Source organism: Saimiri boliviensis, chromosome 1 (assembly GCF_048565385.1).
Source record: "Saimiri boliviensis isolate mSaiBol1 chromosome 1, mSaiBol1.pri, whole genome shotgun sequence".
NCBI classification, from domain to species: Eukaryota; Metazoa; Chordata; class Mammalia; order Primates; family Cebidae; genus Saimiri; species Saimiri boliviensis.
The window spans coordinates 285924816-285951643 of NC_133449.1; the positions used below are offsets into that span (position 1 = coordinate 285924816).

The 26828-nt window shown below is 39.5% G+C and overlaps 1 protein-coding gene across 4 annotated transcripts in view; it reads right to left on the bottom strand.

Moving 5' to 3' along the window:
• FBXL7 (F-box and leucine rich repeat protein 7) overlaps nucleotides 1–26828 on the bottom strand; it is a 424178-nt gene that overhangs the window by 281282 nt on the left and 116068 nt on the right. The window contains exon 2 of one of the 4 annotated variants that reach the window (XM_074387091.1): nucleotides 1432–1562. The exons of 2 other annotated variants lie outside the window; for them this stretch is intronic. The gene's annotated coding sequence lies outside the window, so the exon portion shown is untranslated. Of the gene's footprint in view, nucleotides 1–1431; nucleotides 25688–26828 lie in introns of all 4 variants that reach the window. One more of the 4 variants, XM_074387089.1, reaches the window with a different exon arrangement.

Consider the following 26828-nt stretch of genomic DNA (forward strand, 5'->3'; position numbering starts at 1 on the left):
ATTTCAGCAACCAAGAAGAAAGGCATATTAGATTTCCAGTGTCCAAAGTACACATTAACTATGTTAAAAACAAAATAAGTATGTATCAGCTGGGCGTGGTGGCTCATGCCTGTACTTCCAACACTTTAAGAGGCCAAGGGGGGGTGGATCATCGGAGGTCAGGAGTTTGAGACCAGCCTGATCAACATGGCGAAACTCCACCTCTCCTAAAAATACAAAAATTAGCTGGGTGTGGTGGCGCACACCTGTAGTCCCAGCTACTTGGGAGGCTGAGGCACAAGAATTGCTTGAACCTAGGAGGCAGAGGCTGCAGTGAGCCGAGCTCATGCCATTGCACTCCAGCCTGTGAAACAGAGTGAGACTACGTCTCAAGAAAAAAAAAGCAGGAAATAAGTATGTCAGGAAATAAAATGAAAATATGGCCGTTTTCCTAAAAGTGTAATAACAAATCTGGCTCAAAAAAAAAAAAAAAAAAAAGAAAGAAAGAAAGAAACAAATTAACTTGGCTAGGACTCTGACGAGCACAGTTTGAGACAATAAAACAGTTTTAGAGTTTGGGTTCAAGTGGTTATTTCTCCATAGTTTCTGAGGAAGATCATTTCAGCTGGAGTTCATCATTCAACTTAGGACTTCAACAGGGCATAAGGCTAAAGGATGGGAGGCATAGGCATGGAAAATTACTATGGCTAAAAGAGGCTGAATTAAAAAATAAGCTTTGTACAAATGCATGGGAAGTTGGTAACAGAGACTTTATCTTGTAGCAATGTGGCCCCTTCAATTGGCCAGGCTGAAGCCATCATGGGGTCTGATCTGACTGGCACTGCGAATACTGAACTGTTCATTTAGGCTTCAGTTCAGACAGGAAAAAGAAATGATTACCACAGGAATGTTACAGAGATTTTAAAATGTAGAAATGACAATGTGATGCTATTGGAAGAAAAACAAAACCTTCATGGTAGAATTTGGTGTCCCTTAATAAGTGACTATCAATGTTTCATTTTCTGTATCTCAGAAGGTTTCACACACACCCTTTCACCTTTACTTAAAAATGCAGACTTCAGTGACAAGCAAGTGAGGTCATTTTCAACTCACATGTAAATTTCAAATGAGGAACAAGGTTGAAGGAGACACCACGTAAGACCCAAGAAACTAATAAATGTAGTGTCTCATCTTCAATTCTTGGATGATTTCATTATTAGCAGGAACACATTTTCAATGTGTACCCAAGACAAATTAGATGCAGATCAGAGAGTAGTGAGAAAATGAAGAGGCTTGATTCAAAAAATGGCCATTCATTCTATCCACTTCATGTCACATTTCCATTATCGAGTTTTTATCACATATGTGTGCTGGCGGCAAGTGTTTATACAGTGTCATTAGACACAGGCATTCCTCTGGAGCATCCCAGTGCCTACTGGCACCAACACTCACCCCCAGGCTTCACAGAGGCAGTATGAGAAAGGAGAAGCAACAGATGTTCCAGTTTCAAATTCTGGTGCAGACACGCTCAGCTGCATAGGCTTGGGCAAAGTACCTTCACTTCTCATCCTAAGTTTATTTATCTGTAAAATGCAGAAACTATTACCTTCTTGAGTTTTAGTAAAGACGAAGAAATACAACCTTTATATATCATCCATGACATGCCAAAATACTCCAATAAATGTTAATTATCCTCTATTTCCTCTTCCTCTATTATTGGTCCAAAAGAAATTAGATTAAAAAATGTTCTTTTTTCTGGGACTGTGATTGCTGCCTAGTATATAACATTGAAAAGAAATAGTATGAAAGGGTGAACTGTATTAATTCACTGCATTCACCACCAACCCCTGACATTCATTCCTTATTACTCCTGGATTAGCACTCTATTCTCCTAGCCATCAAGCCTCTTTGTCTCCTGAATTGTAGACACCTCTGTGGTTTACTATTTGAATTTCTACTATTTGAAACAGCATGGAAAACTGAGAGTGGCCTCTAAAGTATTGAGAGAGAATAAGAAATAAAAGAGAGGCCAGGCGCGATGGCTCACGCCTGTAATCCCAGCACTTTGGGAGGCCGAGGTGGGTGGATCACGAGGTCAAGAGATCGAGACCATCCTGGTCAACATGGTGAAACCCCGTCTCTACTAAAAATACAAAATATTAGCTGGGCATGGTGGCGTGTGCCTGTAATCCCAGCTACTCAGGAGGCTGAGGCAGGAGAATTGCCTGAACCCAGGAGGCGGAGGTTGCGGTGAGCTGAGATCGCACCATTGCACTCCAGCCTGGGTAACAAGAGCGAAACTCCATCTCAAAAAAAAAAAAAAAGAAAGAAAAGAAAAGAAAGAAAAGAGATGCTACATGGGGTAGTAAGAAGAGCACTGGACTTGGTGTCTGCAGCTTGTGCTTAAGTCCACAGCAGAACACTCATTGCCTTGATTTTTCTGTGTCCTACTTATCACATTAGAAATGTGGATAATTATTAGGTTTACCTTATTTAAGCCATAAGAATTTGTGAGGATCAAATGCACTTATTCATGATATTTCTTTAAAGTGCTAAATAAAATTTAATGACTGACACTATTCTTGTCATTATAAGGTTTCGTAGATACATTTGGAATTATTTTCTTCATATTGTAGTCTTGCTTTCCTTCTGAAGTTAACCAAATCTAATCTAAGAGTTACACAGTCCCTGAGCTTACAGAAATTTAACTGGAGAACTTTAGCTGATGCCACGTAATACCTGAAGACCAGACTAAATTAGGGGTTTTCCTGTGATTTAAGCCAACAAACATAGTGAGTACACATTATCTCTGGCCAGTCTACTTCCTCAAAAAGTGATCTGAACCCTCGATAAATTCTAGAATCGACCAGGCCACTCCAGATTTCTGTTTCTTCTGGGGTATCCCTTGGTCATAGACTTCCCATATGACTGTCACCATAACACAGTCAAAATCTCTGAGACTCATAGAGTCCGGAACATAAGGTCTTAACCTGTGAGAGTGGCAATCCGCCGTTAGTATCACATGGTAACACACCATTAACATTAACATAGAGAATTCAGGGGATTGCAAAACAACAAAATAAGCTAAATCAACAACGTGGTGTTTAAACATTTCCAGCAATTCTAAGGCTCCAAAACAGCTGTAAACAATTTGCGGAATAAGATCAGCCAAAGAGAATGTCTAATTTCCATTAATGTGGGAGTGTCTATTCAGCCCCTGCTGTAGCCATAGAGGCAGTATGTGAGACAGTTTTCCAGCCTGGTTCCAGCTTAACTTGGTGAAAATTACTTCCTGGCATTCTTTCAAGTTCTTCATTGTGGAGCCAGACTGTCTGGGTTCAATTCATAAGTTGACCACTTACTAGCAGTATAACCCTAAGGTTAGAACCCCAAGCAAGATCCTTAACCTCTTTGCCTCAGTTTCCTTATCTGTAAAATTGGGTAATAACAAAGCTACCTCATTAGGGTACTGTCAGGATTAAACTGGAAACTAGAATAGTTTCAGAGAGGAAGTAGTTACTTATGTATTAACTATTATTTTTATTTTAAATGATATGTAAATGTTTAAAAACAAATAATTTTTATGTTTTTTATAATGTGCCAAACTAATATATTCCATTTGCATGGGATGTGAAGCATATACAATTATCCCCACTTTACAAGCAAAGAGACTGAGGGTTAACCATATTGGTAGGTTAATCACGGTTTCTAACATAGCCCCCTGCTCCGATTCTACCCACCCACATTAAACCTCAACGCCTCCAAGAGTTTCTTTAGAAACACAAATGAAGCAACTGGCTGCACATGATTGTTAGAACAGAGAGGAAGCTCTGAACAAGCCAAAATTCAATCTTTGACAGGAAGTCTAGGCAACAGCACTGTCATTTTCAAGTGAACAACACAGCCAAGTAATTTTGTTATTGGCAAAACTTTCAACATGAAAACATTCATATAGAACTGAACCAAATAAGCCTATTGCAAAGACGATGAAGAGTTATAATGATACTTTTAAAAAACAATCTGAGAAATCATGAAATAGCTTTCATATCGCATAGGTCCTGTAAACCCAGAAAATTTGAGACAGGTCTCAGTTAATTTGGAAAGTTTATTTTGCTGAAGTTGAGGCCACGTTCCCATGACACAGCCTCAGGAAGTCCTGACGACACGCACCTGAGGTGGTGGGGGCACGGCTTAGTTTTACACATTTTAGGGAGACAAGAAACATCAATCAATATATGTAAGACATACATGGGTTGGTTCAGTCTGGAAAGGCAGGACAACTTGAAGTAAAGCAAGGAAGGGGTTTCTAGGTCACAGATAAGTGAGAGAAGAACAGTTGCATTCTTTTGAATTTCTGATTAGCCTTTCCAAAGGAGGCAACCCAGATGGGCATCTAGCTCAGTGGGCAGAGGGGTGACTGAAGAGAATGGAAGGCAGGTTGGCCCTAAGCAGTTACCACCTTGACTTTTCCCTTTAGCTTAGTGATTTGGGGGTCCCAAGATTTATTTTCCTTTACAGTCCATACTAAAGAAGAAAAGTGTCAATTGACATATGGGTGTAATTATGAATACACATGTTGGCTTAATGAAAAGGAAACAAGAAAAACAGAAAATGACTTTCCAAAATCCAACATCCACATAATAAAATGTGTCCAGATTGTGGTTAAATCTGCCTGACCCATATTAGCTTTGTATATCATTTTCCCCTTGAAAATTGCTAAACATCAGGGTCAGTCAACATGCAAGCAGGGAAGGGGACAAGGAGAATATGAAGTCCCAGGGGTGCTGCAGATCTGCAGGGAGCTAGCTTGCGGGCTTGCACTCTCTTTTGCTCTGCCATTGCCCTGGGTCCATCTAAAGGGAAAGGCACTATGACCAACCAGGGTACTGGGGGGTAACAACCGCTCTCCTCCTTCCAGTGAAAAGAAGGAGGAGATTTACTTCTTTATGCGTATACTAGGTTCTCCGTATCTGAAAACCATATACTGAGGAGTGCCTCAATGACAGCATGCAATCCCATTAAAACAGTGTGATTCGTTAAGGCTCCAATCATCTCATACACCTATGATGTACTAAAATTCCGTTCCCTAAAAGCAAATGTCAAACTGAAAGCATCTTGAGACTGAAGGAGTGTTTCTCTAGAAATAAAGTATTCTTTGAATGGGCAAAAGTGATGAATAAGTAAGTACCCTTCTCTCTTTCTCTGTCCCCCACTGCCTACATCCCACCTTTGATGTGATAGGAGAGAAGTCATTACCATTTTAACACTGCTGCTCTTATCATTTACCTTGCAGGGGCAATAATATGACTATTTTCTAAGTCCTTTCTCCAAATCATCAGCATAAATAGCAAACTCATAAGGAGGGCAGACTTGGAAAGGAAAATTACAGGCTAGCTATTATGGCATGACAAATTCATTATCCGTCTTAATGAATGAAAGTACAAAGTGGCAAAACAATGTTTAATTCAAAGATCATTTATCTTGGCTTTATAAGGGAGAAAACAGTGAGTCAGAAACATATCTAAGCACTAATTTGGACACAACTTCTCCCTGTTTTTGTTTGACATGGCCTCACATGAACCCAAAAGAGCTACCTCTGCAGTTGAGAGACAAACGATCAAGGTCTTCTAGCAAGAGATGCTTTTTTCTGCATTCCCAAAGCACTTTGCATCAACTGCACAGGCAGAAATTATATCCTCTTCCTTGATCACACTAATCTTCATCTCCGTCAACCTTGGATTGAGAGAAGCAGATGCTTCCTTCAAACCCAATGAGCACAGCCTTCAATTCTTTCTAAATCCAGGGAAGACCAAGCATGGTTCAAAGTTCCGTACTTAACATTTCAAAGAAGTAAAATCCATCATCCAGCTACCTTTCCAACCCTGGCCACAGTGAAAGAAGTAAAGAAGATAAAAAAGGAGGGCAAGGAGGGTTTCCACATGTTGTTCCATCCAAGAACATGTGGGCTTTCTACGTCCTTGCCTTGGACTTCACCATGGGGAACCCAGTGTGTGTTTCTTGTAATCACTACATTAAGGATCTGAACTACAAATCCAAGTATGGTACAGGAGACACGATGATGCTTGGCTATATTTTGTTGGCTCTTAAAATCAGATTTCATGCACATGTCTAGCTAGGATTTAGCCAGTTCCTTCCTCCTAAAATACTGCAGCAAGGGCAAAAGAAGAGGTTGGCTAGACCAATATTTCAAACACATTGAGAGAGAAGCAGCTCCATGATAAAGCCCGAGGATTGAGACTTTTGTCGCTAGAGAGTTCATTTAGATTTACATAACTTGAGCTGTCTTTGCATGGTTCATAAAAAATTACTATGTGAAAACCTTGGCTGCTCATGGAATTATTCATTGCAGACCCTCTGAAACAAATAACTGTTAAACACATAAAAGGGTTCGTGTATTAAGGCGATAAGCAAATGAAACATGTTAAACAAATTATAACTGAGAGGAGTAAATTGGTCCTCTGGTCACAAGAAGAAAGGCAAAAGGTAGAGTTTTGCATTTAACTTAGAAAGTCAGATGCAACCGTTAATTTTTAAATTAAGATCACAAAATCAGTTGAACAGGTAGGCAAAGTGTTGTTGTGGGATGTAGGAGAGTAGGTAGGACATGTGAGATAAACACCAGATGAAGGCTCTGATACGAATTCTTTCTCTCCGCTTCCCAGCTACCCGCCTTCCCCATTGGCCTGTCTAGGTCTGTCTCCTTCTAAGAGTACAAAGGTTAACCTTGTTGGCTCCATGGCAACCTTCTGAGTCTAGGGCAATCTAAGTCTTCTCTTACTCAGAAGCACCCGAAAGGCTGTTAGTTCTCTTACCATGTAGGGTTTGGGTTTTGGTGTAAGGAAGAGCAGGTTTCATGGACTATAAATTTTTACTTTTCAAATATCGACACATTCTTGGTCATGCCAAAGGCTGCAAGCTCCTATGTTTTAGAAATTAAGTGTGAAGCAGAACTTTCTTACTCTCGTTTGAGATGAACAGGTGCATGAGCCCTGAAATCTGGGACCCTTGGAAACCGCTCAAGTTGGCTGTATGTCGGGTGGGAGACTTACGTATCCTGGCCACTTCCCAAGAGGCTGAATTTTCTTTTTTTATTTTTGTAACAAACAGAAAACACTGGAAAAATACATAAGAAGTCATCCTTTTGTTAATATTTCCACACATAAGGACATAAAAGCAGAGGGAGGAGTGGAAAGAGTTCACTGGACGAGGGATGGGTTAGAATGTCCCTGAGATTTCTTGGAAGCCATAAAATACCAAGTGTTTTCATTGCAAAACTTGTCAAAATCATGTGTTGGGAATTACGCTCTTTTAAAGGCTTGTTGAATCCTGAAAATATGCCAGAGATCACATTTACTAATGCATTGGGATTCTGCAGAAATACAGAACCGATAGGACACTCACACACACATACAAAGTTTTAAGTTACTATATACTATGTTATATATTTGCAACATAAAATGTATTATAACATGTAGGCTGAGATGTCTCAAAGTCTGCAGTCAGAAAACTAGAGGAGACCCAGCCAAGCAGATGGTGTAAGTTCTAGTTCAAGGTCAACTTCAAAGACAGAAGACTGATATCCCAGATCAAAGACAGTCAGGCAGACAGAAAGAATTCTTTTTCATTCAGGCTTTTATTCCATGCAGGCTTTGCAGAGATTGGATGAGGCTCACCCACACTGGGGGAGACAATCCGCCTTACTTAGTCTACTGATTCAGATGTTCCTGTCATCCAGAAATGCACTCACAGACACATCCTGACACAATATTTAACCCAGTGTCTCAGCACTCTATGGCCTGCTCAAGTTGACATATAAAATTAATCACCACCATCAAAAAATAAATAAATAAATGGCAGTCATAACTGTTAAGAGGAATACTTCCACCGTGCCCATTCCTATTGCTTCCCTGTGGAGGAATTTCCATACGCCCAAAACTTCCTCCTGTGTTCTGCCTCCTGTGTTCATACCAGGAAAAGAGAAGTGAATTGATTGATCGTAGAGTCTGGAAGAAGGAATTGGGTATGCAGAACTGCATCTTTCATGGTTCTCTACGTCAATGTACCTGTCTAAAGGATAAGCATTCATTCCTTTCAGCTTGCAGTCCCATGAAAAGCTTTTGGTGAGACTAGGTCAACTCCAGGAATCCCTAAAAGTCTAATACTTGGTTCACTGGCCAGGAACCCAAAGAAACAGATAATGGATTTCTGGATGTAAAATATCTGGAGAGGGTAGTAATTCTGTTGGGGGCTTGCCTTGAGTGTCTTCACTCTGGGGGTGTATTAGTAAGCTCAGGCCACAGGACACTCAGCAAATCCTGGCTGTGGGACTATTCACATTTGTGGCGGGGCTGCTCCAGTTCTAGTACGTGAGATGCTGCAGCATGTCCTTAAGCCATATGGGCTCCTCTTACCCTAGTGATGCAGGTGAGGAAGGCTAAGGATGTGAAGAGAGCAGACCAACTCCCAAGGCTCTTTAATGAGTTGAATTGTGCCCCCCATAAAGATATGTTAAAGCCCACACCCCAGCCAGGCACGGTGGCTCACACCTGTAATCCCAGCACTTTGGGAGGCTGAGACGGGCAAATCACTTGAAGTCAGGAGTTTGAGAACAGCCTGATCGAAAGGGTGAAACCCCATCTCTACTAAAAGGACAAAAATTAACCGGGCATGGTGGTGCGCATCTGTAATCTCAGCTACTCAGGAGGCTAAGGCAGGAGGATCGCTTGAGCCAGGGAGGCAGAGATTGCAGTGAGCCCAGATTGCACCACTGCACTCCAGCCTGGGTGACAGAGCAAGATTCCCTCTCAGAAAACAAAACAAAACAAAACAAAACACAAAGCAAAACACAGCCCTCATCCCCACTATCTCAGAATGTGATCTTATTTGGAGACAGGGTCAGTGCAGGCATAATCAGTTAAGACGAGCTCATAATGCAGCAGAGCAGAGTGCGCCCTCAATTCTATAACTGTGTCCTTTCAAGAGAAGAGTCACAGAGACACAGACATGCAGGGAGAACGCCATGTGGTGAAGGAAACAGGGATTGGAGTGATATAGCTGCAGGCCAAAGAATGCCAAGGACTATCAGGAACCAAAAGAAGCTGAGAAAGGCAAGAAAGGATTCTTCCCTACAGACCCTCAAGGGAACACGGCTGCCGTCACCTTGATTTCTCACTTCTAGACTCCATTGCAGCAAAACAATAAGTTGCTAATATCTTTTTTTTTTTTTTTGAGACGGAATCTCACTCTGTCACCAGGCTGGATTGCAGTGGCACTATCTTGGCTCACTGCAGCCTCCACCTCCCAGGTTCAAGTGATTCCCCTGCCTCAGCCTCCTGAGTAGCTTAGACTATAGGCATGCACCACCATGCCCAGCTAATTTTTGTATTTTTAGTAGAGACAGAGTTTCACTATGTTGGCCAGGATGGTCTCGATCTCTTGACCTCATGATCTGCCCACCTCGGCCTCCCAAAGTGCTGGGACTACAGGCGTGAGCCAACGCACCCGGCCTAAGTTGCTATTATCTTAAGTCTCCCAGTGTGTGGTATTCTACTTTGTTATGGGAGTGCTCGGAAATGAATAGAGATTAATATAACAATCATTTCCACTGCAGACAAGCACATGCACAGAGTTTCCTTAGTTTACTGTGAAATGCAATCCAAGGAAAAATAAGCCTTTGTCTAAATATCCCTGGATAATTGCCCCTGCCTCAATTAGAGACAAGACTCTTCTACAGTCTACAGGTGGGTGAAAAACAAGCCGAACAGCTGACCAAGGCAGCAAGAACTTTAGAACTCAGCAACCCAGCATTGTCTGTGTTCCCTCAGCCCAGCTTCCAGATCCTGCTGACCTTGTCTACTTTGACAGACTCAAATTTGTAACTTATTAAGAATAATGTTCATTAAGCATTTTCCATGTGTCTGGCAGTGATCTAGTAGCCCTTACATGTATTATATTCAAATCCTTGCAATAATTTGAGAGAGAAGCATTTTATCTCCATTTTCTTGAATGAGAGACTGAGTTTTGTATGCCTCTGTATTAGTCCATTTTCATGCTGCCAACAAAGACACACCTGAGACTGGGAAGAATAGGGTTAATGGACTCACAGTTCCACATGGCTGGGGAGGCCTCACAATCATGGTGGTAGGCAAAGAAGAGCAAGTCACATCTTTCTTGGGTGGAAGGAGGCAAAGAGGGAGTTTGTGCAGGGAGACTCCCCCTTATATAACCATCAGATCTCATGAGACTCATTCACTGTCATGAGAACAGCATGGGAAAGACCCACCCCCATGATTCAGTGATATCCTGCTGGGTCCCTCCCACAACACCTGGGAATTATAGGAGCCACAAATTAGATTTGGGTGGGGACGCAGAGCCAAACCATATCAGCGTCCAACACATCAAAGAGCCTAATTTTAAGCCAGGGCTATCTGAGTCTAAAGCCACAGCTCAGTCTTGAAAATATTTCTGGATATGAAGAATCAGGTGTGCCATGCAATTTGGGATTGTAAGACTAAATCACTGTGCCAGAGATGAACAAAAAGCACAAGCTTTCCTCAACAACTATTCATCAAAATGTTTCTCAGATATGAGAGATCCCCAAAATACAAAATAACACTCCTTACTGAGAAGATCCCACTGAAGACTCATTTTCTAATTCCACCAGGAAAAACTAGACCAGGTAGAGTGAATTCCAACTTTAGTTCAGATAGCTCTGATTGAATTTCAGGGTTGAGCTAAGTGAAAAAAAGGAGAGTTCCAGAGGGTCACTGTTATTCTCGATCTAGTTTCTAATATCACGAGGTCTGAAATATTACTTGCTACTAACATTGTTTGGCAGCATTTACTCTTGGTAGCCTGGAAATTCCTAGCAATCAACATATTCATTTCTGGAAACCACAAACAGGATGATATACAGACCGATGGTGCACAAGGACCAGGTGTACAAACTGCTGACTGCGCTTGCACTAGGATTTTGTGACAGGTCATTATTGCTCTGGGGATCAAGTCTGAAGTTAGAATCCTCCCACTCTGCCTACCCCATCCCCAACGTGCAAGAAACTTTGTCTTCTGTTCCAATAATTACCGCAGGCACTCAACACTGGGATTACTCAACGAGGGAACATCTCAAACCTTAATTTGCATCCAAGTCACTTACAGAAGTTACATTTAAATGCTGATTCTGATTAGGTAGATCTAGGGTGGAGCCCAGAGTTTGTATCTTTAACAGCTACTAGGGATGGGATGCTGCTGATCCCAGATCCCACCTTGAGTAGCCTGCAGATAAATGACCAAGGTTCACAAACTCCCTGGCCCTTTCACACCTCTGAGCCTTTCTCATACACAGGAACAACCCTGCATGCCAGTTCCCTCTGGTGACTCTGCTGCATGTGAGTCTGGATCAAACAACAGCTCCTCTGTGAAGCCTCTGTCAGACCCCCCTCTTCCCAGGCATGGCTTTTTCCTTTGGGTCCGCTGTGGTTTCTAAGCACCACCTTAAAAAGAATTATGGTTCTCCTTCCTTTGTTTGTCTTTGTCACAGATTGACCTCTTGCGGGGTGGAAGTTGGCACCAAACGCCAACTTCTTATCTTTGACACTTTGCAAGGGGCCTGATTTAAGGTAGATGTTAAACTAGGTTAGCTGAATAATGAATTGGACTTAACAGGTTGTGTTGCCAGAGCTTATACTTCCCCCAATTTTCAAAGATAATTGGCGAATCTCTAGTTCTTTCAGTCCCTTGCATTGTGATTGGGCACACTTGCTGACTTGTACTTGTTTGAGAAATTATTTTTAAAATATGACATCACTTTTTCTGGGCTGCAATTTTAAATCATAGAGCTCTACCATGAAGAATGGGGTCCAGTGAATGATGCCTTAGTATGAGACACTTATAACTTTATGATTCTGTGCAAATTATTTGCATTCTCGGTTCCAGTGCTTCATTTCTAAAATGGTTATAATAATAGCTCTTGCCTCATTGGTTTTGGGGTTAAATGAGTGAATATATGTAATGCGTTTAAGCCTTGCCTGGCACAAAGTAAGCAATAGACAATGGTTAGCTGTTGCTATTCTCACGCCTTGTGTTGGAATTTTAGCTTGTAAATGTATATAAAACAGGAAAAAAAGGTGTTGGAAGTATGTACAACTAATGGCAAAAAAATTTAAGACTAAAAAACCTTTTTTTTTTGAGACAGAGTCTTGCTCTGTTGCCCAGGCTGGAGTGCAGTGGTACGATCTCTGCTCACTGAAAACTCTAGCTCCTGGGTTCAGGCTATTCTCCTGCCTCAGCCTCCTGAGTAGCTGGGACTACAGGCGTGCCACCATGCCCTGCTAATTTTTTTATTTTTAGTAGAGATGGGGTTTTACCATATTGGCCAGGCTGGTCTTGAACTCCTGACCTCATGATCCACCTGCCTCAGCCTCACAAAGTGCTGGCATTATAGGCACAAGCAACTGAGCCCAGCCAAAAAATTTTTTTAGATTGATGATTTTTTAAAAACCGGAGCAAGTGACTGCTACACAGGTTGGTATTGAATATCTGAGTATTAGGGATGGAATAAAAAAACATTGATCATCATTCAAAAATCTAATCTGATGGTGACAAAAATCAAATACTTGAATTTTGATCAAGTTACATTCAGCAAAATTCTAAGAGCAACTAACCAAAGAGGCATTTTCAGCCCTTGAATGTGAACCAACTTGAATTTTCTATATTGGACAATATTGGAAAACACAAAATAAAAATCACCTATAATACTAACACTTATAGATTATAACTACTGATAACATCATGAAACATGTCCTTCTCATCTTTTTCCCCTTCAAATATAGTCCTATGCACAATTGAGATCATGTAGGAAATGCTACTTTATAATCTGCATTTTTCACATACATTTTCCCATATCATTAAACATTGTTCTTTAACTTTTTCTTTTCATAATTTCAGCTGTTATTTTAGCTTCAGGGGGTACATGTGCAGGTTTGTTACCTGGGTATATTGTGTGATGTTGAGGTTTGGGGTACAATTGATCTTAGTATACTGAGCATAACACCTGAGAGTTTCTCAACTCCTGCTCCCTTCTCTGTCTAATATTCCCCATTGTCTATTATTCCCATCTTCATGTCCATGAGTACTCAATGTTTAGCTCCAACTTATGATAACAGAGTATTTGGTTTTCTGATCCTCTGTTAATTAGCTTAAGATAATGGCCTTTGGTTGCATCTGTGTTACTGCAAAGGACATAATTTTCTTATTTTTTATGGCTGCATAGTATTCAATGGTGTATATATACCACATTTTCTTTATCCCACCCACCGTTGATGGGCAACTCGGTTGAGTCTATGTCTTTGCTGCTGTGAATAGTGCAGTGATAAACATATGAGTGTCTTTTTGGTAGAAAAATTTGTTTCCTTTTGGATATATACTCAGCAATGGGATTCCTAGGTCAAATGGCAGTTCTGTTTTAAATTCTTTGAGAAATATCCAAATTGCTTTCCACAGTGGCTGAACTGGTCTACTTTCTCACCAACAGTGTATAAGCATCTAACACGTTTTTAGTAGCTAAATATAACTTTGACATGTAGATGTTTCAATAAAATATTTTATAAATGTTTTCATGTTATAAAAATAAGAAGCATATATCTACCAATAAAATTCAGGTCTTTAAAGTTAATTTTCTAGAGTGACATTCCTAGGTCCTCTGAAGTCACATTTCTTAGCATTTCCTAGTTGTAAAGTATAATAAAGGACATTTGAGAAATAAAACATACCATTATCCCCACATTTGACTATTAACAACACACAGTAACACATTTTAAAAGCTCTGAAAAGTCTAGCAATAGAAAAGAAACTTGTGTTTAGCTTTGTGTAATGGAAAAAGAAAACATATTTGACAACAGAAAGATGTTTCTGTACCTCTTAGAGCATGAACTGCATACAGGTGTAGGTGGCCTTGAGCTTCATGGTTAACTCTGTTGTTGTTATGTGTTGAAAGTGTTCATTTTCCTTTAAAACCAGAAGTGGGTTTCCCACCAGGAGAGAGAGGTTTCTCTCCCCTATCCATTTAAAATGCCATCTTTATCCCTCCCTAAATTCCCATACACAACACAGTCTACCTCTGAACTCTTTTTCACTGTGCTAAGCTATACCACACCACACTTCCTTTTTTTTTATTTTTATTTTTTGTTTTTTGAGATGTTTTACTCTTTTTGCCCAGGCCGGAGTGCAATGGCATGATCTTGCCTCACTGCAACCCCTACCTTTCAGGTTCAAGTGAGTCTCCTGCCTCAGCCTCTTGCCACATGCCTGACTAATTTTTTTGTATTTTTAGTTGAGACAGGGTTCCACCATATTGGCCAGTTAGATCTTGAACTCCTGATCTCAGGTGATCCACCCACCTTTGCACGCCAAAGTGCTAGGATTACAGGCATGAACCACCACTCCCGGCTCACACTTCTTCAATATTTCATAAATGCATTATATATTTTCATGACACTAAGGAAATGTTACTCTCATTATTCATTTCAAAATTGTCTTGGACATCCTCACATGTACATGTATCATTCTACAAATGAATTCAACATACACATATAATTCAACATACATAGTATCATCCATATATAACTAAATTTAATTCAGTGTCCACATATGCTTAAAGATGTTGCATTTATTATTCAAAGTAAAGAAAGTAAATTTAAGTTTCAACATTAAAACCCTGTTGGGATTTCAATAGGAATTGGGTTGAATTCATTTAAGGAAGATTTTGCCATAGGAATGAACTCTACCCATCTCTGAGCAAGTTAAAGAGACGGATACACTGCTTACATGAAGTGGCTGTGATTTAGGTTATAAAAGTAAATAAGCTAAATGCATATGGAGAAGCACTGGATATAATTTTTTATTTAGTCCTCATAAAAAACACAGAAAGGAATTTTATTATTCCTTGTTTACAGAGAAGAAAATTACTTGTATCACATATAAATGAGAGTAAAAAAACTCAACATTTTTGTTTCACAGCTTCTTTTTCTCATTCAGATTAAATGATGAATTCAACCTCCTACTTCATTTTTCAGTGCATTCATTAACCAGAATTTAGGCCTTTGTAAATTTCTGAAATTTCATGAATTCATTTCCCAATTTCTGTCCTGTCCATTTCCAATCCAGCTAAACAAAACATGAGCTTTACATTGTCCCATTTTCTAGGAAACATAATATAACTTGCAAAAGATCATCTGAAGCCAAAGTTGGTTCTAGGATAATACTAAAAAGTAAAATTTAAAAAAAGGAAAGAATAGTGTTATTTTCATCTCTAAGAATGTTTCTTCTAACGTTTTCTCCATAACAAACCAGTGAACCAAAAATTAAAAAAAAAAATGAGCACACATATTAACTAACCAATTTAGTATATTTCGTGCCAATAAAATGGAAGTTACTTCTCCAAATTTCATCAGTTAAAAAATCATAAGCTCTAATTTGGTATTTTGAGATATCAGCAGATGAAGAATTAAAACAATTAAATGTATTGAGTTTAAAAGATATTGAGAAAATATTAAATAAAATTAAATTGGTGAGGAAAAAATAAGATTTTTCTTCTGCCTTTGAAATTGGTGTGGGATAGCTTTAGAATTTTAGACTTCTAAATATACCTCATTTAGTGATCCAGAATGTTAAAAACATTTCTGAGAAAAGCTGGTTATTTATAGAGCTAGACATAGTTGATAGACAATAAACCATATTTTGGTTTTAAAATGTTAAATGACAATGTAAAATAGAAATAGTATCTTCTGTTCCACCTTCCTTTCAAAGTATCTATTCTGCTTAAAGTTGTTTGTTCCCTTAACACAAAAGACAACTAAGAGTAAAAAACTGTCAAACATTCCAATGATGTACCTCAGGTTTCCATAAGCAGTAACATTAAGCTTTTTTAAAATAAAAAGTAACTACACCTCTCATGTGTTATCTTGATTTTGCAGATCTTTTGAGATCATAGTCTTTATGATTATAGTTGGAAAAGTTAATCAAGAGGGTTATTCCATCTCAAAATCATGAATAAAAACACGGTCATCCATTCAATAAACATTTATCAGATGTTTATTAAACGACAAATACTCCAGTAGCCACCAGGCACATACAGCTGAATAAAACACAATTCCTTCCTCAAAAGACTTAAACCAAGTGCAGGACTGATACTATGCAGACATCACAGGAAGCATACACAGAACTCTTATGCAGGGATATGCTGACTGGACTGTGGCCTAGTACTGGCATTGCTATGGATCATGCATATCTGGGCATATTTGCAGATCTGGTGAGGAAGACCCGATATAAGTTAAATGTTTGGTTTCTGATTAGTAGAAAGCCTTGCAGCCAATGATGCTTCATAATAAAAGAATAAAAGTATCATATAAGAATTTATGGTATCCAGAAAATCAAGGTGTACTGCTTCCCTAAATTAGCACATATCCTCTAGCTCTAGTTTTGCTCAAAGTGAGCTCAGGGCAGCAGGAACCCTTTGTTTGACTCCCATACTTTTGTCTCAAATATATTTCTCTTTTTCTGAGTAGTGATCTCACTCACTCTCTTTCCCAGGCTGAAGTGCAGTGGTACAATTATAGCTCACTAACGCCTCAAACTCCTGGGCACAAGAGATCTTCATGTCTCAGTCTCCTGAGTAGCTGGCACAACAAATGTGTGCCACCACAGCCAACTAATTTTCTAAATTTGTTTGTAGAGATGAGGTCTCACCCTGTTGCTCACGCTGGTCTTGAACTCCTGGCCTCAAGCAACCCTCCCACCTCACCCAAAGTGCAGGGATTACACACATAAGCCACCATGCCTGGTCCGTATTTCTCTCCTACAAGAACCCAGATGCTTTGAGGACATGATTGATTCCGCTTTCAGCAGAAAAACATACCTAGGGTGGGTCTAGAACATTCTTTTGTGGCCGAAAGCAAGGATGGCTTTATAGGAGGAAATATAACGTTGGAGGTACAGAGGAGAAGCTTAAAAGTTATCCACAGAAGAAGCTGTAAAAAGCCAAGCATCAAAAAGAATAGTAATTTTTAATAATGAAAAAAATGTAAGTTCAAAATTATACTCAAAAGAGAACAGTTAATATAAATTGCATACATTAAAGTTACAGAAAATAGTGCTATATATGATAGAAGAAAAAGCATATAATAGCATGTTTAACTGTATGCACATAGAATATTAAGGACATGTTAATGGATGGATTCTTCAGAAGTTGGCTTTAGTTGTGTCTGTGAAAGTCAGGTGATGACACAGAAGGCAAATGAACAATCCCAAAATCCAGCCCTAAAGGGATTTCCACAGTAAATCCATGCCACCAAGCATGTTGTGAGTTTCACAGACTTGACTAAGGATTTTCAGGGACACAGGAACATGTCACCTTACGGGCCACTACCCTCAAGACACTGGAAACATCTTCACTTCACCATCTATCTTCTTTGGTTCCATCTCCTTCTTCACCTTCCTGGATACTTCCTATGCCTTCTTCCTCTGCAGCTCAGAATCTCTCTACTGGGCACAGAAATCTGGTTTTCTTAGGCCCACATCTGAATATTCACATAACCAAACTTGTCTCGTTATTTAGAATAAATGTCCCTCAGTGTACCAAGTGTTCCACCCCATCATGAAAAACAGTAGCAGTTATAAACAACAGAAAGTTTGTTACACATATAATAATTAACTATGTTGCCACCTACTTCCCATAGACTTCGACCCTTACAATTCTTTAACCATCTCTAAATGATTTACAAACAATTTTTAAACTACTTGTATATTATTCACTCCATAGTGAGGACTTTCTATTTTTTTTTTTTTTTTACATATATAGAATGCAAAGACATCCTTTACAACTAAAGTGCTTCTCTCTGCTGATTTGTCAATTAGTCTAACAGCCCAGGGAAGTTGGCGACTTCCTGAGGAAGCTGGTTTATCTATGAGAAGTTATTTCCTAGTCAAAGAGGAAGTAAACAGACATGTTAACTAGATTGTTAAGGTCAAACTGTATCCATGACTGCAGTGTAAAAGGCAAATATTTTCAATATCAGATTATTTGTCCTAAAATGTTGGTCCCCAGGTTCCTCTATATTCTCTCCTCACTGTGGAAGAGTTCAGAAGATGGTGCTTAAATGTAAAACCTCCCCGGTACACTACAGAAAAGTTATGTGTGTAGAATGGCCCACATGTCTCTGACATCACCAAAAATATGGGCTCCATTGAAACCCTAGTACAAAGAATGTCGTGGCCACTCTGTAAAATCTGTAACTACACATTTTAGTTAAAGACTGTATTTTCAACCCACTCTGTGAGCCTATTCAGTGTTGCCAGGGAGGTGGTTGTTTTGAAGCCTCCATTTCCCACATGGATCCCGTGGGACTTCTCCCAGTTCTTCACACCCTAACACATCATGCTGTCTTTCTCTCCAGGCTTCCACTGACTACTCACACAGCAAAAAGCCATTTCCCAGGCTTCCTTGAGGGTGCCCTGATTCCTGCAACCCACCCCCGCTCCCTTCTGCTTTAGACCACCCGTTGGGACACAATCTTACCCTGACCTGAATCGCTATTCCGCTGCTTCACAAGTGTTTATTTGCCCCAGTAACAGCTACAGTCCTGGAAGTAGTGGATCTTGCCATAAAATCAAATTCCTTCAGGAGCCAAACAGCTCACAGAAATATTTAGATCAATGTTTGTTTAAGACAATTGGCAATGGCCGGGATTCAGGTGTTGCAGGGTGCCTGCTCCACCAAAATTATTAAACCCAACATTATTTTTGAAAATTCTTTACAGAGAAGAAAATACATCTGAGGGGAGGAATCATCCTCTGGGCTACCAGTTGGTGACCCCTGACTGACATTTGTGTGTTTTCCATAAGAGACTAAATACATAAAATTGAAATGTATCCTTTAAGAAGTTTTCATGGAATTAAGACACTGAAATCGCTGATAATAAAAAATCTTAGGAATGATGCAAGTTTTCATTATAAGTACACTTAGATGTACTTAGATGAACCATAATGTCTGTGGCTGAAATACACTGATTACTTTTTCAGTGCTTTTTTGGAAATGGCAAACTAGGTGAAAGAAATAAACATAGAATTATTTTGAACATGAAATTAGAATATTAAACACCTAAATTTGTCTCTCTACAAAATCTGCATAAAGTCACTGAGATCTCTGGACATCTCAATTAAATATTACTTTACAGTTTCCTTAAGAGCATGACGTATACACACACACACACACACACACACACACACACACACACACAGAGAGAGGAATCTAATTTTCTTCTAAGACTATTATATGATATTCTGGCCATTCCGGATGATGCATTTTGGAAGATAATTCCCTCAAGAAATTAAACTTATTACTTACATCTGAGATGGTATTTAGCATTTTATTACACATTTGTAGGCTTACATACCAATTTTCTGGACACTGAGTTGATGAACTTTCCACTGCTTAAAAGATTCCTGGATGCAAATTTGACTTCTTTATTAAATCGAGCACACCAAAACATTAACATGCTCAAGTCACCAGATATAAGTCGTGCAGTTTTTCAAAAGTCACCTAACTTATAATTGTACAGTAGCTTAAACAATAAAAGAAACTTGGTCATGAAGCAGTGAATTGCTCCTTGAATCACCCAAACACATTAAGCTTCAAAGGCTAAAGTCCTGCAAATCTTTCCTAAATGATCCTGAGAATTCCAAAGACAGTCAAGTTTAAAATTTAATTTTTAAAGGCAAAAACAAACCTTTATAATAATCAGTCATCACCTTCCTCATACACAGACTAAAAGCTTATAACACCACATTTCTGATTTCAGAATCTCTTTCTATCCTTAAAGCCCAATGCAATAATAGTCGTTTTAGAACTATTTTTTAAAAGATTTCTTCAGTATTATTTTCTTTCTCACATTCTTTGTTTTTTATTCCTATTCCTATGTTACATGTTTTTACTCTATTTCTGTGCATGTGTCCTAGATTGAGTTTCATTCTATTGCAATAGACAGCTTCAAGGTATATTTCCAGTCTCCTAAGGTACACGCTGAAAGTAATACCTTCCACTTTCACATATGTCCAATTAAAGAAAAATTCCATGGCTCAGTTGAATTTTTGTTTTGTTTTTGTTTTTGCTTGTTTGGTTGGTGGGTCTTCTTGTGACAGAGACTCACTTCATCACACAGGCTGGTATGCAGTGGCTCAAAACTCTGGTCACCAAAAAGTCCAAAATGGAATGATAGCTGCATCTGGTGAGGGCCTCTGGATACTTCAACTCATGAGAGAAAGCAGAAGCGGAGAGGTATGTGCAAAGAGATCACATGGCAAGAGAGGAAGCAAGAGAGATCAACAAAGCCGAACTCTTTTGAATGCTTTTCTCACTTAGAAAAAAAAAATGTAGCTTACTGCCAGCACTCATTTAATTTTACATAAACACTTTCTTTGAGGCTGAAGCAAATCTGACTGATTTTCAATGTGAAAATAAAATCCAAAAACTGTTCTTGGAGTTTTTTCTAAACAAAACTAACATCAGAATCATCAGAATTGTCTATTTCAGAAAAAACTGAGTTCGTCAGATGAATCTTTGGCCAACAACTGCTCGAAAACGATGTTAACTTCATGTGTAGGAATATTACATTTTCTAGGATTTGACATTTTCAGCAATCGAGAATTACTACATTTTGTAAATGTAAATACCACTACTAAAAACAGAATTCCGCAAACAGAATGTTATCTCTCGATTCCAAAGTCAATACACTAGAATGATGCGAAAATAATAATAAAAGCAAGCTATTTTGTGGCAAAGTTATCTCAGGGTAAATGCTGCAGCCACAAGTGCATGCAAGTATTCTCATGACAAATGGGAAAACAGTTAAAATATCTGTTCTCATTGGAACTAATCCATTTTCAAGAGAACTCACTTCTGAGAGAGAGCATTAAGGTAATCATGAGGGATCTGCCCCAGGGTTCAAACACAGCCCATTAGGCCCCGCTTTTCAACACTGCCATATTGGGGGCCAAATTTCAACATGAGTTTTGGTGGAGACAAACCACATCCAAACCATAGCAAAACTAAGGATTTAAAATCAATTTCTAGACACTATATCGATCACAAAAGTATTTGCATATATAATACTGACAATCTAAACACAACTATGAGTTGAAATTGGAAAATTTATTTCTAAGTACATTCAAACTATACTTCGATAAGAACTTAGAAAAATGATTAGCATAAAATTCACAGTAGTTTTGCATGACAATGACAAAATAAACATTAAGTACACATCTTATACCTGGGCTCATAGTCCATCTTTGCCACTTACTAATTTTATGTGATTTACAGCCCAACTGAACCTTTCTGAGTTTCCCTGCTTAAATGTAAAATGAAAACATTTACAGCTTCTTCTCAAGAGAATAGTAATGATGAAACAATAATAAATGAATAATGCTCATGAAATCCTGAAGTAATCATTGTCCCAAACATGTTTGTTGAATTTGTTGTATAGTTTTAAAAGGATTTTTGGGAAACAGAATTCAACTGGAGTTAAAAGCATCATTTCTCCTTCCCTAGATGATTCATGTAAATTTTGTTTGAAGAGTATATTCAAGAAGTAGGAAGAAGAAAATATAAAGATATAAAGACAAGAGAATAAAGGCAAAGCCAGATGTCTGGGCATTTTCGAAATAATCCTATTTAGAATTGATCTAATTTGGGCAATGAAAACATGAGAACTCATGACTATAAATTGGTGATTCTAGATTCAATGGAAAGAATATCACCATCATACCCTCATAACTTTCAGTTCTTTAGAAATCAAATAATTTCACAAGCCTCCAATGATACGTTTAAAACGACCTCCTTGCAAGGATTTAGACAATATCACAAAGTGGTATTAACTGAATCTACTGAAAGACTATTATAAAATCATGAGCTGAGTTAAACATGAGTGTTTCCATCCCTAGGTAACCAGCTAATCTACTCAAGCAGGTTAACAACCTTTTACCTATGGGGCAGATCCTTTCCTCCTATGAAGCAGATCCTTTCCTCCTAGTGGAAATAATGTTCTCAGGCCAAACAATTTGGGCTTAACAACCTCTCTCAAACTATTCTGAACAGCCTGCTTCAGCTCTGCAACCAACTCAAAAGAGATAGCTAGAAATCAGGCAGGCAAAGAGAATTAAATGGCAAAGGGTATTTTTTTTCTAATTTGATTAAAACAATACCGCATCAAACTCCTGCTTGACAATTTATTAGGTATGTAATCAAGCAAACCCTGGTCGGGCACAGTGGTTCAAGACTGTAATCCCAGCACTTTGGGAAGCCAAAATGGGTGGATAACTTGAGGTCATGAGATCGAGACCAGCCTGGCCTACATGGCAAGACCTCCATCTCTACTAAAAATACAAAAATTACCCAGGCATGGTGGTGCATGCCTGTAGTCCCAGCTACTTGAGAGGTAGAAGCAGGTGAATGGCTTGAACTTGAGAGGTGGAGGTTGCAGTGAGCTGAGATCGTGCCACTATGCCCCAGCCTAGAAGACAGAGTGAAACTCCACCTCAAAAAATAAAAATAAAACAAGCGAATCCTTTCATTAATCTGTGCTACATGTATTTATAAAAATGAGTGTATTGGATCTGAAAAATTGACAAGACCCTTTTGTAACTGAAAATCCTGTGGCTGCATGGTTGTCTGGCTTGATAACCAATATACAGAACCAACCTATCATATTAACAACCCGTGCTGTCAATGGGTTCAATATTTGAATTTGTGTCTTGTTTAAAGAGCAGCTAGCTGAAGCTGACTCTTCATCAGTCAATCAAATTTGACCTTTAAACTGACAGTTTTGCCTTCCCCCAGCTCCAGAAAAGACTGAGCCACCTGCCTGGAGAGCCATAGCCTCATAACTTTCATATCTATGAAAGAAGCCGAAGCTCAGCTTGCTATTTTCAGGAAGCTTCTTCCTGATTAACCCAATCCAACTGATTCTACTCAACATGCTCTATTCCAAACATGGGCTGGATGTGACTTTCATAACTGAAGGCCAAAGGCCTCTCTTTCCAGTATAGGAGAGAATATCCCATGAATGAGACTGAAAAAATGAAAGAGAAGAACAGTAACACAACTGGAAAGAATTAGCTGTGTCTTGCAATGTTGGAATGTAGATTATGTTGGGAAAAATGGAAAATTTCCAGCTTCTACCCTTGAACCCCAACCCCCCTACAGTGTCAGGAAATTAGAAACTTAAACTGTCACAAGAAATACAATGGGCTGTAAAGAATGTCTACACCACTTATCAGGGACAAAGCCCTGCTGGCTGCCAATTCTTTACAACACTGTGGCTTTAGAGTCACAAAATTAAGATGCCCTGAACTTCGGCATGAGTCTTTGGAATAGAACACTCCCAGTGGGTAAAAAATGCCATTCTCTCATGGATTAAAACCAAAATGTGCCCACTGTGCCTAGGGGACCAGCCCTATGACCCAGAGTGGATTAGCTGGTGCACTGGATAGACAGGAAAGTCGTAAGTCCTTAGCAAAGAAACAAACTTACTGGAGTGGATAAATTCAATGTCTTTATCATTAGGGTTGGGTGCTAGAACACATAAAATTGGAGCTGAGGTGAGAGACTATCCAGGAAAGACTAAAGGAAAAAAAAAAAAAGGTTTAGGAAACCTATGACTCTACAATCTCACATTTCTTCCAGAACTTTCCAGGAAATACTTACTACGCTGAGTCAGTTCTAACTAGGCACCACGTATCCGGCTGGGAACACTAGGCCAGGAACTCACTATGATCACTTTCAGGCCAGCTCCGCCCCAGAGTTGTAGCATCTAAGGAGACGTTTTCGGGCCAGCTTGGAATCCTGCTCCATGCACCAGCCAATCCTCCCCTCGGAATGGGTCTGCTGGCCACTCGTCTTGATCTCTCCCCAGAGTTGCAAGATGCATTTGTGATGACTGATACAAGTCTGAAGATCATGCAGAAGTGGTACTGCCCCAACACTCTTTTTCTAAGTGTACAATTCCATGCTTTTTACTATGTTTACAGGGCTGTGCTGCTGTCATTGCTATCCAATTTCAGAACATTGTCATCTCCCCAGTAAGATTCTTCCTGTCCATTCACAGTTAATTCCCATTCCCACCTGCAGCCCAGGTTAGGTGCAGGTTATGTGAGGGCCCTTCTGTTTCCTCTATCCCCATGTCCTCTCTTTATTTACCAGCACAATTCCATGGAGAAGTTGGTTGCCTATGTGTTTCCTACTAAATGACAACACCTGTGTGGTTAGCTACCATGTAGATGTCAGACACAAATGCACACACACATACACCACCAACCAGGGAAGCAATGCGAATCCTCCCTATCCATCCCAGCAGGGAAAAGCCCAACATTACTGCAAAATGCTTCCAACCCAGCCATTACAGGTATAGCCATGGTTCTCAAAGACTGCAGGAACACTATTATCCTGCACAATATATATCATTTAAAAAAATCAATACCTTTCAGAGCTTTAAACTAAGAATCTTGCCTGTGTTCCTTGAAGGTGATATTGGTGAATTCAGAGGTGGAAAATCATGAGACCATCAAGGAATTGAAGAAAATAACCATAATCAAATGGCTACTGAAAAGCCCAACTTTACCCAATATTTTCTTTACATCAAAGGTTAAACATAGCTCTAGAAAACAGTGGGAAGAGAATTCGAGAAGCAGTTTTAGCTTGGCTCCTCTGCAGTCTTGTTACAGGTGGTTAGGTGGGTGTGAGCAGGGCAGAAGGCTTCCCACCCCACCCCAGCTAGAAATGTCGATGACGATTTGGCATTGTCTCTCTAAAAACCTTAATTCCACAACCAGGGAGAGACAATCTCCTGATGGTCCACACCTGTTAACATTAAAAGTGTTAACTGAATGCAGACTCCAGAGAGAAACAGCTTCCTCGGCATGCAGATTAAGAGACAAAAATGACAAAAGTATGATCTTCCGGGTACACACCACCAGAATAGGAAGAAACCTCAGATGCGCATGCGTACAACTCCCTAAACACACTGCGCGTGCTCCGTTCCCGGAGGAGTCTGCGCATGCGGAAGACCGCTCGAAGGGCAGAATCACGGGAAACAGGCCATCTTATAGAAGTCCTGGGATCCCCATTAAACTGGGCACTTGACCTTTTCCCTGTAACCTTCAGGTGCCCGCTTGGGTCTCTTCTAAGCACACCTTCTTTCTTTCCTGTTCTAAAGTCTTTATAAACTTCCATTGCTGCTGTGAAACTTGCCTCTGTTTCTTTTTCTGCTTTATGTCCCTCAGTCGAATTCTTTCTTCTAAGGAGGCAAGGACTGAAGGTGCTATAGACCCACTGGGATAGTTCCCGGGTAATATGGGATAACTTATCTCTTCTGCTTCACAGTCTGAGTGAGAAGTCGGTGTCTGCCTTCTGTTTCTTCTCAGTGGTTTCCTAGCTGTCTTCCAGTGAGAAAGAACTTTTATGCACCATAGTTGAGATCCGCCTTCTGGAGGTCAGAGAATGCTGACCTAATCACTCATCCTGAACGGTCTCCTCCCAAGAATGTCTCCTCCTGTGTGTGGAGGAAATTAGTACCAGCTACTCTGGATCCATCGTGAAAAACCAGCTGGGAGAAAGGACACCAAGCATCCCTGGCAAACATCCCTGAAATACATTTTCATGTAATGAGTGCCCACACCTAATCTATTTTTTTTTTTAACATTTTAACTTTCCATTGATTAAAAAACGAAAAACTATAGCAAAAAGGATTCAGATACACAACAGCAGAACATACCAATTTCTTTTTCAATTTCTCAGTTATGCAAGGGAACGGGCAGCATCTTTCATAGGGACAGGGTTCTTCCACTTAAAAGCTAGAAGGAAATTCCTTACTAATTTAGCCCAGTTGCTTAAAACTCTGTTCCATATGAACACAACATTTTCCTATTTTGCTCTCTTGATTCTGCTCTCAGAATAACAGAAAATACATTGTGACAAAATGTATAAAACATTGTCTGGGCCTGCACCTACTCATAAGGGAAGGGCACAAGAAAATTAAAATTTAAAGTCCCTACAGAGTGTTTTTTTCCCCTTTGGAAGCAGAAAAAGCAGACATTATTAAATGCATGAGGTCCCACTGTACCCTCCTCCAACCCCTGCCACACAGCTCATATAGTTTTGTATTTTCTAGTTTTGAAAAGGAGAAAAAAATAAGAGAGCTTAAAACACAGATTATTTAACATGCTTTTAACTTTCTATTTTCATAGCCATTCAAATTAGACAAATTATAGTGACAAGAGTGACTGTAAAATGATGGTAGAAAACATTGATAATCTTGCAAGACAGATTTCTGACTGGAGAGGATTGCACTATATTAAACTTAGGTGATTTCCATTCTGCCTCCTAAGAATGAAAGCTTCAAAAGTAAATGTCGGGTCAGGCGTGATGGCTCGTGCCTGTCATCCCAGCACTTTGGGGGAGGCGAGGCGGGTGGATCGCCTAAAGTCAGGAATTTGAGACCAGACTGGCCAACATGGTGAAACTCCATTTCTACTAAAAATACAAAAATTTTAGCCAGGTGTGGTGACAGGTACCTGTAGACAGGAGAATTGCTTGAACCCAGGAGGCAGAGGTTGCAGTGAACTGAGATTGTGCCACGGCACTCTAGCCTGCACAAAAGAGCAAGATTCCATCACAGAAAAAAAAAAAAAAAAAAAAAAGTAAATGTCTCAAATCAATTAACGAGATTTGCACATTGCCTTAACTGAATTTCAGTACTGATCTAATGCCCATGCCTGAATTAACA